The 16,942-nt window shown below is 38.9% G+C and overlaps 1 protein-coding gene across 14 annotated transcripts in view; it reads right to left on the bottom strand.

Annotated features, from left to right (window-relative positions):
* The window catches only part of GULP1 (GULP PTB domain containing engulfment adaptor 1), a 294,296-nt gene that overhangs the window by 184,212 nt on the left and 93,142 nt on the right, over window positions 1-16,942 (bottom strand). For 10 of the 14 annotated variants that reach the window (XM_084642803.1, XM_084642804.1, XM_084642808.1 and 7 more), the window contains one exon: window positions 16,512-16,623. The exons of the other annotated variants lie outside the window; for them this stretch is intronic. The gene's annotated coding sequence lies outside the window, so the exon portion shown is untranslated. The remainder of the gene's footprint in view (window positions 1-16,511; window positions 16,624-16,942) is intronic. 14 annotated transcript variants of the gene reach the window in all.

The raw sequence follows: 16,942 nt of genomic DNA, 5'->3' as shown, positions 1-16,942 counted from the left end.
CCCTATAATTTGATTACATTCAAAGGATAACCAAAGGATAATTTGTGTTTTGTCACCTATTTTATACCAACAGAAGCCATGCAGTTGCATTTCTCATAAGCAGCAAGAAAGCACTCATATTTCAGTAAATAGTCAGTAGCACCTTCAGAAGCAATCTAAGGATGTTTTTCATAGTTTAGACATGAATGAATTTGAAACCGATTTTCATGTCTGTTTTTCTCTCATTTCGGTAAAACTGCCAAAAGATGTTACTTTGTTTTATCTAACCTGAATAATTTGAGGATTAAGTCTAGCTGACCTTTGTCACAGGAACAAAATTCTGACCACACAGAAAACAAAGGGAGGTGGAGGTAATGTTAACCTGAATCAAGGCACCAGAAAGGCTTTGGTCTGCCACCAGAGGAGTGCAATACAAAGGCCAGGGAGGATCACAAGAGCTAAGGGATTCAAAGCAGACTTTACATACTCACATTTCATTTGTTAACGTCAGCTTTGCTGGTCACTTTGCTTAATGCTCCTGCGTATGTTTAACAGGACACATTTTTTTTTTTACACATTTTTTCATATCATGTAATTTGGCAGGGAAGTTTAAAAGAAAAATAGATTTCAAAATCTCAGATATAGGGGTTTTTGAGCTAAATATTCTGCAGAAACAGTAAATTGCAAGTTTCTTTTCTTTAGCAATTATGACATTTTTTTTCCTCTGAAAAGACCATCCTCTTAAGCCCTTTGTATCTTAGGATATAGACACACAAACCTTTTTTAAACCCTTCAGACGAAACGCCTTTCTGTCTCTAAATAGTTTCATTTAGAGTCACAGTCTTTAAGGACAGAAGGGAGCATCAACTTCATCTAGTCTGACCTCCTATATACCACAGGCCACAGAACTTCACCCACCTACTCCTGCAGTAGACCCATAACCTCTGGCTGAGTTAATGAAGTCGTCATATCTTGAGAATCCATGGCCCTTACATAAGGGAATTGATTTTTAAAATCTATTTCTTGGTTTCAAGACAGTTATGCAAAATTATACATAATAGAATAGTAAGGACAAAAACAAAACAGAACAAGTAAACTAATTACAAACCCTGCTGCAACACTTCATGCCCACAATAACTCCTTTGCAATCTCATCTGCCTCTCACTGCACGTCTACAGGAAAATAGGCAAGAAATAAATGTTTCCCTGACATTCTTCATTTTGTCATTAATCTAATAAATAAGATGTTCATGTGAAGCAACTGATGCCAGGTCAATATACTACTCTTTCTAAAGAGGTCCATAACTGCTTTTCCAACTTCTCAGGATGAACCACTGCAAAACCCAGAAGAATTACAATTCATTTTTATAAAGACCACAATTTTATATGTATAGTTGGGATGATGTTTTCCAGTGTGTATTACTTTGCATTTACCAACACTGAATTTCATCTGCCATCTTGCAGCACAGTCACCCAGTTTTGTGAGATCCCTTTGTAGCTTTTCACAGTCTGCTTTGGACTTACCTATCTTGAATAGTTTTGCATTATCTGCAAATTTGGCCACCTCACTGTTTACGCCTTTTCCCAGATCATTTATGAATATATTGAATAGGAGTGGTCCCAGTACAGATCCCTGGGGGACACCACTATTTACCTCTTTCCATTCTGAAAACAGACTATTTATTCCTACCCTTTGTTTCCTAGCTTTTAACCAGTTACTGATCACACGAGAGGACCTTCCCTCTTATCTCATGACAGCTTATTTTGCTGAAGAGCCTTTCGTGAGGCTTGTCAAAGGCTTTCTGAAAATCTAAGTACACTATATCCACTGGATCCCCCTTGTCCACATACTTGCTGAGTCCCTCGAATAATTCTAGTAGATTGCTCATTGAGCTAAAATCATTTTGGGAGGTTGCAAAGGTAGCTGGAAAGATCTCTGGATAAAAATCCCCAGTAGGAACAATCTATGCCAATTCCTAATCCTCCCAATAAAGGAACTTGATCTCAATTTTTATTTTAGCATTCCAGATTTAAGAGTGATGGGTTAATTCTGGAAAAGCATTGATCAATTTATGACCCAGATATAATTACTACAGTGTGATACTGGGTTAGTAATCATTTTCAGTAATCCAACTACAATGGCCATTCCTCAAGTTTCTTCCATTTTGAAACATTCTACCACTGAGTGAGAGATTCTTTTAGAATGAGGAATCTAATCTGGATCTGGCAATCTCTTTTCACAACCAAACAGACTTTAAATTTGATTGCAGGCCTGGATTGGAAAAGGGGTATTTCTAGGGGCTTCTAAATGTATGACAGTAAGTAGGCTTTCTGAAGTAAATCCAAGTAATTGAGCCAATTGTGAAAGTCAGTTTTCAGTGTAATAGTTCTAGTTTAGGAATACCTAACCTATCTTTTGTTTCATGAACATCTAATCTTCATAATTTAAATCTTGGTCTGTTCCTTTTCCATAGTAAGACTATGGTCACATGCTGATTATTGTTATTATTATTTTAATAATTGAGTGTGATTGTAAGTGCAGGATAGGGGCCTGATCTTAAGTACATTGAAGCCAACGGGAGTCTTTCCATGGATTTAAATGAGCTTTGGATCAGCCCTACATAGGCTGTTTTTTCTGAGAGCTACTAGCATTTTGATGTGAAAGTTTGACCACTAGAATGAGAGCATTCATTTGTTTCAGTCCATAAATTGCAAATGCAGTGACTGGATTACACAATAAACAGTCTCTTGCTGTATTTCCTAGTCCCTTCTTTAATAAAATGTCCAAGTACATAGAGTCAAGTATATACAGAAGATTATTTAGTCAGAGATGAGAAATTATTTTAAGTGGGAGTAGAGTGGGGAAACTCAAGGGACTCAAATTCCTGACTTAGGTTTACCTGTTGCATTACTCTGTTAAATGCTTGGAAGAGGCAAAAACAGCTTCTTATCTGTAAATCCCCCATCACCTTCTTGCCAAATTAAGCACACATAGAAATTTTGTTTTTTTTTCCTCCAGTGTTATTGTGCTTTTATGCATCAGAATAAGTTCCTGCTGGCTAGTATTATACTAATCAATCAACAGGGTGAATTCAGAGATGGTTGCACAGCTGTAGTCAATATAGTAATTAAGATCTATATTAATTTATGTAGTTTCTCAGTAAAAAGCAGAGCAAACAAATCTACAAAGTCTGGAAGCCAATTAACACATCACTTATGTAGAGGTTTTAAAAGCAGATAAAATATTTTTATCTGCTGAAAATATTCCTTATTAAAATATTTTTTAAATCACAAAAATAAGTGTGCAGGACCATCTTATACAAACAAAAGTCAGGGAATTCTCAGAGTTAATGCTCAAAATCCATCCTTATGAGCACTGTGCTACCAAGATACTGAAATATCTATAGATTAAAGTTATTTAAGGGCAGATTTTCATTTCCCTCTGGATTTTCTCTAGTTCAAAACAATTCTAGGTTAATGTTGCCACTTACCTGTGAATTTCCATTTTTACAGTTACTTAAGAATAAGGCAATATTGTTTATCCTAACAGTCATGTAACTATATGAGGACAGATTTTCAAGCTTTGTCAGCTGTTTCCCACCAGCTGAGATTCTGGCCCATATGTTTCTATGAGCATGTTTTTAATACTCGTACATTGCTTTTGTGTAAAAAAAATGGAATATTAAGTTTTAAATACAGGAAGAGGCAATTTTAATTAATAGAGATATTTGTACAGCAGAGAGCAACAATATGAAATAACTTATTTTTCCACCATAACTGAAGCAAAATATTCTACTTAATAGATGATCTCTTCGAGATGTGAACTTTCAGGTTGACAAATACATTTCCCCCCCTTTTACCCAAAAACAACCTGTTCTATTACTAATTCGTCTAATGAGGAACTCTGCAATCTTATTGGGTCCTTTGTGAGAGGAGGAGGAGCTATGGTGATGGTCGCTACAAATGTGCCAATTTAAACGTAGCAAAATAGTTTCCTCTGTACTTGCAAAAAGAAAAGGAGGACTTGTGGCACCTTAGAGACTAAGGTGCCACAAGTCCTCCTTTTCTTTTTGCGAATACAGACTAACACGGCTGCTACTCTGAAATCTGTACTTGCAGTATACTTCCTTATACTTCCTATAGAAAAGACTCTTAACTGAGGTAGTGAAGTTGCAAATACTGAAATGAACTCGCTTCAAATGCAGTATTGTTATCTAAAGCAACTACAGTTTTTAAGGGTGAGTAGCATGTAATCACACCATAGGGAATCAGAGGCTGTAGTCTCTCTGCAGAATGCTTCTGAAAGAGAGCTTTTACAGCCAGCCCAGATGAGATGGAGAGAGCTCTCAGATGCCACAAAGGAAAAAACGACATTTTGATCTAAGTATAATTGTTCCTGGAAAACAGTTTTGAACACAAGGAAAACAAATTTGGCAAAGATCTTGTAAACCTTTAAAGGCACATGATTATTTTTCCTGTTAAAACAGCAAAATAAAAGTATTCTAAAAAACAACATAAACTTAGGGGGCATTTAGCTTAAGAGCTGAACTTTCTGAGAAAGGTGACAACCACAATGAGCTGAACCAAAATCCAGACTCCAAACTTTAGGAAATTTTGAATCAGAGACTCTATCCAAACTCTGTAACTCAAACCAATCTCCACTGGGCTGTACCTGGAATTACTGTAGGTTATACAAAAACAAACGGAGACATACTGTATGTATGCAACTAGTGCAAGAGATTGGAGCTAGTTCATGTTATGAAGCATGGGCTCAGAGACAAAGTTAGAGAGGAACAGAAAGCTGGAGCAAAAGACTGCATGAAACCAGTCAAATCTCAACCAGATCAAAGGTTTCGAGACATATTGTAACACAGAGGAGCAGATGGAGGATCACCCCTGGAGGAACCCAAACAATGCAGAGAGCTGCATCCACATGTGAATGTTCCTGTAAACAAGTCACACAGAACATCAAAGACAAAGGCAAAAATTAGTGCTCCATTGCTGTGCACAGCCGGCTCACAGATGGAGATGCTTCCCTAGGCTAAGCAGCACCGTTGCTTCTCTTAAATGCATGGCGTTGCCAGCTGCTCCACAGGTTCTCCATGCCCATGTGATTCCCCTTGCTGCTTTTCTCCCTGAATTCCCTTCCAGTACAGTATCCCCCAAATTGCTGTGCCTTTTGTAGACCGATTGGCTGCAGATGGGTAAACTCAAAGATTCAGGGAAGCTGGGGTTACAGAAAATTGCTTAATGAACAGAGATTCTCAAACCAGCATTACACCAGCATCCTTTTGCTTTAATTTTTGTGCTGCCAGGCTGAATGGTGGCATGGCGCTCCTGGACTGGTAAGCCTCAGATAGCATGACAGAAGCCAGGAACCTAAAGGATTGAATCTCAGTCAAAATACTTTATGGGCTGTAAGGTAATTAAAACCGTACTTTCCAGTTTTGAATAAGTATCCGAGTAGCACATGACAGAACAAGGAATAATGGTCTCAAGTTGCAGTGGGGGCGATTTAGGTTGGATATCAGGAAAAACTTTTTCACTATGAGGGTGGTGAAACACTGGAATGCGTTACCTAGGGAGGTGGTGGAATCTCCTTCCCTAGAAGTTTTTAAGGTCAGGCTTGACAAAGCCCTGTCTGGGATGATTTAGTCGGGGATCGGTCCTGCTTTGAGCAGGGGGTTGCACTAGATGACCTCCTGAGGTCCCTTCCAACCCTGATATTCTATGATTCTATGATTCTGTCCTCTACCCAAGAGAAATGTGTTTTTGCATAAAATGCCAGAGCATCATAAAATGCTGCACAGACAAATCATTTGACACTAAAAGAAAATTCTGAAATACAACTTAATGGTCACTACATAGGCCCCACCACCATTTAAGATCTCCCTTCATCCTACTTCATCCCCCAGAAGATGTTACATTGTGGTACAGAATTTGCACGTTCACTGGTCAGTGCGTATTACACGTTCCTGCTGTGCCAGATCCACATGTTGTGATGTTGTGCTCAGAACACCAAGAATGGGGAGCCACTGTGTTACCACTCTGCCTTAGCAAGAGGGAGCGCTTTGCTTTCGCTAAATTGTTTGTCAGTTCCCTGACACCAGCCTGTCTGCCTTGCCAGCAAACTCTTCAAGACTCTGCCAATCTTAACCTTGCCTAACAGGTAACAATCAGTGAATACCAATTTCCGAGTTTCCCAGAGACATCTTCCTGCAGTGAACATGCCCTCTCACTGGACACTCTCAGAAATTAAGTTTGCTGTCTCCAAAGAAGAAGCACACACACCAGCCCATAAGGTTAGATGAAGACTCACATGTCACTTTAATACACAGTACTGAGATGGTTTTCTAATAAAACTATAAGTTTATTAGCACAGAACAGAGATTTAAGTGGTACTAAGCAAGAGAAAAAGACACAGGCATGATTACAAATAAAACAAAAAACTTACTTTCTACTGACTAAAACAAAAAGCTGAGCAAGTTACAAGCTCTGCCTAAGCAGTTTTCTTATTTACACCAAGTTACCAACATCACTAACCCTTCACTCTAGGGGATGCAACTTTCACAGTTCAAAGGATGTTGTACCACATTTCCCATCAGTAATGGATAATTAAAAGGTCTTTTTGCTCCCGTTATGTTACCCTACATTTCTGGCTCAAGAGCTAGGAAGGCTTCCTGAGGTAAAAATTCTGTCCCCTGGTGTGATTGTTAAATGGTCTTCTCCCCTACTTCTTTAGCTTGATAGCTTTGTCTACCTTCTGTGTAAATGTACTTTTATTGTCCTCTGCCAGTAACCTAGCTGGTCAGACAGATAAATACCATTGCCTAGAGCAAGCTGGGGTTATGCAGTGCCACCCAAACACATTTTAAGAACTTATTTCCAGCACACATTTATAACTCTTTGTACACAACCCATACATGTATCACACAAAGATTTTTGGACCTGGAAGTACCTAGGGAGCAAACTTCAAACCCCCTTCACCCACATGGGGAAGGGCAGGGAGGAGTATGACTGATGCACCCCTACCAGGGATCTACCAAGAGCAAAAGCTTCAGTTTATGGCTGGGATTCTGTAAGAGCCCTGCTGGCAAAGGTTGTGCAGGATATGGAAAATAATAACCCAACAGTCCAATTTTTGCTGGATAATAATAATAAAAAAAAACAATTAAGACACGTTGTGTCTACATTTTAATCAGGTTACTCATTTCCTCTACTCTAACGTAAACCATAACGTTTGAAAAGGAGCACATACAATCAATTATAAAATACATTTTAAAATCCCCGGAGGCATCACCTGTCCTCCCATAATGCCCATTTCCTCTCTTGGGAAAACATCTAAAAAGAGATGGCTGTTGAGCCCAACATCCCTTTAAGATGAACAAGTCCGGGATCTTCTGGACCAAGGAAGCAAGCAAAAAGTTGAGGATGCTTCAATGAAAATACTATGAGCAAACAGCAACCCATCATTGGAACATGAGAACTCTTTTAGTATGAGCTCTTCAGCTGATCTCAGCTGCTGCGGCAGTACATAAGGAAGAGAGGATAGTCTGAAATGTCCTTACAAAGCAGAAGGCGAATACGTATACGACATAATAAGAAAAACACAATCCAAATTAAATCATTTAGCAGGTAAAATAACAAATATAACAACAATCTTTATTATTATCAATAAAATTTTGATTAAAAACCATTTTAAGCAGTGCATATCAGTTTACCAATTGCTCCTGATTACATAAAAATGAAGGAAACTTACTGTGAAATTTATTAGACTACTATACATTCCTATGAACTAAATAAATGTAAACAACACTTAATTGTTTACATTAAAATTATGCATTCCAATATTAAATGCACAGTCTAGGTTATTAACAGGATGTGATTTAAAGAGTAGTTTCAGGAGAAATATTCTTTTCCTTGTTCACATTCAATTTATTTTATTTGCTCATGTTTATTATGCTTTAATCAAACAAAAAGTGTTCTTTTACCACTACCTTATGTGTAAAGCAGAAGAAATTACAGTGATTGATTATCAATAGGGTATTTTGTTTCTTTTTAAAATAAAATTACTTATGGGTAGCATTTGTTATAAAAGCCTAGAGAACAGAAATTAAGACTTAAGCTGAGCTTGATGCTCAAGCAGAAAACAATTCAAAGTTGTAATGCAGTTAACAATATGCTTTATTTCCCCTTAAACAATCATGTGCATTCACATCAAGAGCTAATCCTCCCAGAAGATCTCAGATAAGCAGCTCAAATAAAGTATTATCTTGAGGGCAACATAGAAATGTTGATCAGCTGGATGCTTTCATTGTGCAAATAAGGATTTATGTTTCCTGAACACCACATATTCCCACAATAGGGCAAATGAATTTCCAAAAGGAAGCAAAGGAGTGTGTTATTTTGCACATAGCAAATACCTTTCATCCCCCCTTGTTTCACTTTTTAGATTCAGGTTTTCGAAACCTGGCTGAAATGAAGTTCACTTTAGGTAAAATGTTTTTACACCTGTTAAATGTATTAAACCACTCCATTTTGATTTAGACAGTCAGCTCATTCATCTCATTGCTTTCAGCTCATTTTCTCTCCTGATTATCAAGAGTAACAGTGTTGAATGACATGGAAAACAAGCAGGATAATTAACGTTTTCTCCCCCATGAGTGACAGAGGCTTTTCTCAGCACAGTAACAGTGCATTGCGTGTGAACTGGCGACAGCGTTTTCTTCGACAAGTTGTATAGAAAAATACTATCTTTGGGAGCTTTTGAAAGGTCTCTGCTATAGCCTTCTGTCCCCAACAACAACCGCAGAGCCCTCATTGCTTGAGGACAGACTTCCAGTTGTGGCCTTCTCTCCTCAGATCTCAGGGAAAAATTTACCTCCTCTCTCCAGACATCCTTATTTGATGGTCCCAGCTTCTTCCCTATACCACGTACCTCTTTCTCTGCTACCAATTATATACTTCTCCTGGCCATCTTCAGCTGGCCCCAAAGCCCCCTGCCGCAAGATAATGAAAGCAAGTAGAGGAGCCAATTCAGTCCCATGGCAAAGGAACCAAAAAAAGGTATTGTATGTTTGTAGCATGCTACCTACAATGTACTAAATATAGGTGATTAGCCGTATACTGGTTACTTGTAGGGAAGGGTAGTGACAGAGCACTTTGGCACTGTGACACCAGTAGCAGGTAAGATTTTGGTGTAATCCAACTTCCTCTCCCATGGGTGTACAGGGCACAGGAAGGGTGCCCCAGTCCTTATGATTACTTAGGATATCAGTTATTACAAATCTTCTGGACTTATAAGTACTGCAACTTCAGCCTAAAAAAAAAAAATTACTACACTGCGGCCTTATTTCTGCATCATCCCAAAAGACATCAGCACTGCAATCTACTTGTTTTGCAAAGGACATCACAGAAAGGTTAAAGGGTAACATTTTAAGAAGCACTAAGTGACTTAGCCACTTGGGTTAAATCTCACTGAAAGTCAACACTCAACTACAAAATAGGTGCACATTTTTAACAGCAAGGGTATAATTAACTATTGGAAATATTTACCTAGGTATATAGTGGATTCTCTGTCACTTACATTAAATAGATTGGATGTCTTTCTAAAGTATATGCTCTGGCTCAAATCAGATGTTATGGGCTTGATGCAGGAATCACTTGGTGAAATTCCATGGCCTGCGTTATGCAGGAGGTCAGACTAAATGATCATAATTATCACTTCTGGCCTTAAACATCTATGGATTTTGAATTTTTTACTCAAAAAGTCTGTAAGCAATACACTTACCATTTCTACTTATCAATTAGAGTTTGGATATTTTATTGACATTAGGTTATTATTAATCTGTATGGGCAATTTTATACTCTTGTAAAGAAAGCTGTTTCTCTCATAAATAGTTAATAATTACAATTAACAATTACTAATTAAAATATACCATAAGCATCATAACCCAACAATTGAGTTATGAATTAATGTATTAATTATCTATCACATTCATGACCATTTTGGCTTAATCATACTAAAATGCGCCTACATTTAAAAAAATAGTTAATTTGGACAGTATTTACCAGACTGATTCATTCTTTATTAAATTATTTTAACCCAGTTACTGAATAAATGACTGTCAATTACTCAATTTAATTTCAATTTTAACTTAGAACAGCTAAACAAATCCATTGGACCAAATTTATCCCTCATTCAGCTTTTTAAAAGTATACAAAAGGTTGCATTAGGAATCTATATGGCTCATTTTTTTTACAGCTTGTTCACAGGATGAATTTCACTTAACCCATATAAAAGATCCTTTTATGATTTTATTTAGGTGAAGTGCTGGGGTTCAGTCAAATGGCTTAGTCAAAGAACAGCAGCAAAGGTATTAATTCACCCTTCCTGACCATTGCGGAGAACGGAGAACTGTGAGTGCAACTCTGCAGAGCTCAATTTCAAAAAGCCTGTGGGGCTATTTAAATGCCATTATGTACAGGAAATTGCATTATGATTTTTAATCCTGTTTTCTTTAAATAACCAAAGTTAATGCAACATTAAGGTTACATTAAATGCAAAATTAGTAAATGAAAAAGTCAAGGTTCATTAACACACTCTCATGGCACATATATAATATTTGTGTTTTGATTTGAATAGGTCATTAAACCCTACATTACATGCAATGTGAGCAAATAAATATTATGGCAACAACTTTGGCTTTCTTAACTTTGTGTATTTATATATACAAATCTAACATGACCTGTAAGTGCTTTATTTATTTGTGTGATTTTTCATTTAAATGAAATGCTTTTGTATCTTTCTTGAGATATTCAGAGCCTTATCATGAATACCCAAGCTCACAAGTAATCCCAGTGACCCCTTACTGGAGTACAAAATGACCACTTATTTGGAGTTGGTAATGATTTATGGTATCACAACTTCAGGCTTGGTCTTCTACACTACCAACTTATGTCAGTATAACTATATCAATCAGGGCGTGGAAAAGGCACACCCTCAAGGGACCCCGCTGGTGTAGATAGTGCTATGTCAATGGGCGGGCTTCTCCCACTGACATAGCTACTGCCTCTCAGGGAGGTGGAGTACATACACCAATGGGAGAAGCTCTTCCATTGGTGTAGGTGAAGTTTTCACTGAACACTACAGCAGCACAGCTGTATTGGTGCAGCTATGCCATTGCAGCACTGTAAGAGAAGACAAGCCCTTGGTTTTCCAACATCTCAGACGCCACTACAGTAGATTTTGGTACATGCCAACCATTGTTTAAGTGATGTGTGCATTAGCTGAAGCATGGCCCTTCATCAGGAATCCTTTCTCTTTAGATCCTGTCCTCAGGGGTCCACTGCTAGAATAATGACCTGTCAGTGAGCACATCAAGTGCCAGAAAGGCAGGAGTTCTGTAGCTAAAATTAACCAAACGAGAGGCACTGAAAAGTCAATAGTGTTTTCCAGCTGAAACCGATCAGGCGTACTAGAGCCCCACAGTGTTAACTACAGTATACTATTACAGCAGTAAAAATAAATTTTACATCTCTCCAGCAGAAAACAGGAAAGTTGTGACCTTCCACTGAACTATTACAACTCCCTGTAGCCAATGTGAAATTACAACACTTTAAGCATTTCAGACTTATTATAGACCCCTACAACAATTATTGTCTATTTCTGAATGTCAGTTAATTACAAATACAGTCATAAAACATTGCACTAGTTACCCCCAGTTTAAACATGCATTTCATTATAAAGAGCCAGACTGTAATCTCTTTACTTATGTTAAATAACAAGGACTTCAATGGGACAACTTGTGGAACAAGGTGCTATTCGGTGTAAAGAAAGAAGGATCCTCCCTGCCCCCCGTGCGTGCACACGCACACACCGAGTTACACTTCTCTTTCCAAGATGTATAATAATTTTTTTTAAAAAAACACATAAATTCAGTGTGCCTTTCTATAAACTCTGTCATCTAGTCACCACAAAACAAACCTTCCTTGATGACGCAGAAGTTGATGGATTTTAAAAACAGACTTTTGAAAAATGAGACAACAGCTCTGGCTTGAAATTCCCAAAGTCTAAGTACTGCATAAGCCCATAACAAATCAGTAAAATCTACATTGGAATTTGTGCCTAATCATCTTAAGTAAAGCGGCTTCTCAGCACCAAATGAATCTACTTGCAAAAAAAGTTCTAGATATCACAGATTCTCGTTAACTACATTTTTCTCTAATGTTGCATCTACCTGCCTCGTCTCCCAGCCCCTGTAGGAAGGGGCTGTGTGAAGCCTTGTAACCCCTTCCTCTAAGGCAGGGGTGGGCAAACTACGGTCCAGGAGCTGCATCTGGCCTGTCAGACATTTTAATCTGGCCATTGAGCTCCTGCCGGGGAGCGGGGTCGGGGGCTTGCCCCACTCTGTGCGTGCCGTGGCTCCACGTGGCTCCCGGAAATAGCAGCATGTCACCCATCTGGCTCCTATGCATCGGGGCAGGCAGGGGGCTCAACATGCTGCCCCCACCTCCAGCACCGCCTCCGCAGCTCCCATTGGCCGGGAACCATGGCCAATGGGAGCTGTACGGGTGGCGCGCAGAGTTGCCTGGCCGCACCTCCAAATAGGAGCCAGATGGGCGACGTACCGCTGCTTCCGGGAGCTGCTTGAGGTAAGCGCTGCTCGGAGTCTGCACTCCTGACCCCTAATGCGGTACAAAGCTGTTTCCATAAATTCACACTAAAATCAAAAGACAAAGTAAGCAAAGAATTCTGACAATAGTTTCCTGGGCCAAATGCAAGGCTGGTGTAAGTGGAGGCAGTGACTTCTAGCCCCATCTCTTCAATAAAACAACATATAAAGTCTTTGACAAAGGCTAAAGAGCAAGGGCAAATAGAAACTGGATCATTTCATGATACAAGGTCTATTTGAAAGCCTATTAGAATGGACATTTGATGCCTTAATCCATGTTTTTCTTTTAAAATTAGAAAATATCCAATTTACTATCCACTATGGGTGGGTGAGGCTGATGAGTGAGCCTGTCAAAGTCAGTTCTCTCTCATATTCCTCACCACCCATGCTGACAGACTGTGTCTGCAGGTGCATCACAAACAGCAGCCCCTCCCCCCTCAAAGATTGTGATTCTCCCCGGCCACACCTTCCAACACAGTGAAAATCAAGGAAGGACAAGCTGGTCACCCCAGAAGATGTTGGGGTGTTGACTGAAAGATGTTGACTGAAAATGTAAGTAGTAGGGTTGGGAAGGAGGTTGCACCTATAGGGTTTGCTTTTGAATGGGAAGTTGGGGTCCATGGGAAAGGGTTATGTTGCGGGGGAAACTTTCACCCATGATTTGCCAGAGAGAACATCACTTGGTGAACCATCAGTGATTTCCTGTCTGAAGAATGGCACAGTCAGATGCAGGGCCTTACTGGAGAAGTAAGGGAAGTACGGTAAAGGAGGCATAGCAGGGAAAGAGGAGGATAGAGATTGCTGTCTCAAGTAGTAATCCACAGAAAGCCTGCAGGCTGAAAACCCAGAGGGCAGGGACTGGGTTGGGGAGGTTTAATGTGGGAGGAATATAGCTGGGGAGAAATTTCTGGGACTAAGGATACTGTGGGGAGGAATAACTGAAGTGGTATGATGCAAAGTGACAGTAAGGGGAAATCTCAGTCAAAGAATTAAGGAGGTTTACCAGCTGATCAAAGATAGCTTTGACAAATATTAACAGCAGCCAGGATGTGCCTACAGATTATGTTACAGACAATTTAAGCACCACCATTTTGAAAATCAGAGGGAAACATAATACAACAGTCTCTGTAGGAATCTGTAGCACCTTTAAAATAAGTTGTCATTAAGTTTTGCCAATTTTTATACTATGCATAATGTTACTACAACAATGTGTATGACAATAGCCTACAATATAAACATATCTTAATCATTCTTTTAAACTCTATCACAGATAATGGAAAGTACCAACATGCAGCATTATCCTTCTAGATTCTCAGAGCCTGAGAAAGAGTTGAGATGAGTTTATTACCTTTAGCTATTCCATTGTTTCACTCACTGATCAGAGATTATCGCAAAGAAATTATGATGCATCAATTCTGAATATGTTTGTATGTACTATAATTTGAAGTATGAGAAAAAAATCTTATTTACATAAAGCATATTCCCCCTAGTGTAAAACAAAAACAAATACACTATAACCTACAGTCAGTATTGAACAATTATTCTCAACCAATACCTTATGCTGATTTAATATGTTCAAAGCCAAATCCTGTCCTCTTTACATATGTGATAAGCCTTATGAAAGTCAAAGGGACAGTTATAATGTGTCCCAGAACCCCACTATATGGTCACCACTCTGTTGCAAGTTGTTCCAGATATTGGGTCCCACAAGCCTCCAAACTGGTCTGGGTAAAGTCGAGTCACTGTTTCTAGCTTTGGGGCTCTATAGGACATACCCTCAGGCTCAGACCTCTTCTCTGATATCCATCTTTGGGATATAGGGCATTGATGCACAGCCACTCTAGACCCCAGAATCACTGTGTTAGACCTCTTGACACACCCAGTAGCTTTCACACCATCCTCCAGAGCTCCACCTAGGCAGTGAGCATCCTGGTCTTCTAGTTAACCCCTTTGGGGACAATATGTGAGGAAAGTAAGGAACACAGTCTTAGCAAAGGAATTTCTTAATCATCATGACCTATTTTTTAAAAAGCAATTGGAGGTTCAGATACTTGAAAATAATAGAAAGTCCTGAAATGCTCCCCACCCCCTAGTTTGATATCACTCCTTACATGAGTCCAAGGTTTGTCAGCATTTCAGGCTGGTAAGAGTCCCTCTGGTCCTCTCCTGTAAGACCATCCTACATGAGGCTATGTTTGGGCCCCTCTGCAGAGCACAGAATCCTATTCTTCAGTAGGGTCTCTCTTCTGTGCCATATACTCGAGTTGGGAATCTCCAGCCCCCTCCAGGTGAGAAAATCACTGTTCCATGAGGGTAGGCCAAAAATTTAGAGTCATTCAAAGTCAATGGCTCCAGATTGCTGCCATGATGGCTTCTCTGTGATAGGGTCAATAACATCTTTCTGGGTAAGGCAACTGTCTGGAACGCATTACAATAAGCAGCCCTCAGACAAATTTTGAGGTTTGCTCAACACATAGTAAAAAATGGAAATCATCATTTGATACATGAATAGGATCAACACAATTTAGCCCTCAGCCATCTACTAAGTTCATATTTTCAAGCACCATTTCTTTAATTTTATGTTTCTTTCCTTGACCCTGAAGCAACAGACTAATAGGTATACAACTTTTATCACTGCCGCTTATACAATGTTTGATCATAGAAAATGCCAGCTTGTACAATCTAAGAGATAATGATACATTAACATTTTTTGTTTCTTTCCAACTAACGGGTGTTTTTTGAACAACTCCTTGTATCCAAATTTGAAAGTTCACCCACTGAAATTTAAAGTTATAAAAACAACAGTGTTTCATTGCAGAATGTAATTTCTAGGTTATCTTTCAGGGACTGTGATATGCAACATTCTCTCTTGAAACTTCTAAACAAATGTTCAAACCCAAACGCATTAAGGAAGCTTAAACATTTTATTTCCAGTATGGCAAGGGACATTGAGGAAGCTCTCTACTCTTTTCGGTCATCCCCCTGTTATGGTGGAAGACAGGCTTAATGCTGCCTTTGCCTCCCCCTGAGCTGATGTAGCCCAGAATCAGATCCAGCATGTTCATATGTAAGTATTTATTAAAATTTAAGTTCTGTATTTTCAGTGCTATTGTGCGTGACTCTCCTGCCACTGAAATCAAGGGGAGTTTTGCTACTGACTTCAGCTAAAGTAGAATTGGACCAGTGGAGCAAAGACAGCCCTCATCTACTCATGCACAGCTCTCTGTCTTAAATGGCACTTGTACAGTTGCATCCAAAGGAAGGATTTAGCCTAGTGATTTTCTTATTGACCTCGTCACGCACAATAGCACTGAAAATACAGAAATAACATTTTAATAAATACTTACATATGAACACGCTGGATCTAATTCTGGGCTACATGAGCTCAGGGGGAGGCAAAGGTGACATTAAGCCAAATAGCAGCACGAAGCAGTTATAGTGGGACCTAGAATTGGCTCGCTGGGTGAAATTCTGGTCCCACTCAAGTCCATGGAGGAGGAGGGTTTCCTGTGACTTCAGTGAAGTCAGGATTTCACACATTATTTCAATGCCTTCTTACTACTCTTTATGGAGTTTTGAACTGCTTTCTATTATACTTGTTATTTTTTTTAAGTTGTTGAGACCAATGTTTAGCAAAAGTGATCAGCGTTGCTTTCAAAGTCACCAATCAACTCATAAAATGAACTAGTAGATATTAGAGTTCATCTATATTTAAATGGAATAAGTTAAGCATTATCTGTTTTACTCCTCAACTGTTGACTGACAAAGTCACTTCATCTAACGTGAGCCAACAGACTTATACACTTACTACAGAAATCCGTTGTCTTGCAAAGGAAATAAAGTTAAATACAAAGCTTACCCTAGTATTTTCAAATTTCTGGGCCAGGGGCAGAACAGATACTTGCTTGCATATCACTCATTTGTCAACATCTTTCAACTTGTATAGTTTCTGCTTTGGAGCTTTCAATGCACTGTGAAGGGAGAGAGAAACAATGACAAATGTCAGGTAAGAGCTAATGTTGTAACGAAGCACAGAAGTTACTTTTATTATGCTGGTTATTTTCTCATTTTAAAAAGACTGATATAAATAGCTTAAGTCATCAAATGTATTTCATGCCAGACATTTTGAATAGACCTCTGTAGCATCAGAATGCTCCGTCATCAAACAAAAATGCCAGAAGCTACAGACTTGCAGCTTTTAAAAGAAAGTTTGAATCTACATATTTTTTCCTGTAGCTTTCTTGTTCACAAATCCCTCATATAAACAAAAGGACTGTTCATTATAGAAAA

This window comes from Lepidochelys olivacea (assembly GCF_965140295.1).
Source record: "Lepidochelys olivacea isolate rLepOli2 genome assembly, chromosome: 11".
In the NCBI taxonomy this organism is placed as follows: domain Eukaryota; kingdom Metazoa; phylum Chordata; order Testudines; family Cheloniidae; genus Lepidochelys; species Lepidochelys olivacea.
This window is presented reverse-complemented; position numbering and strand designations above follow the sequence as displayed.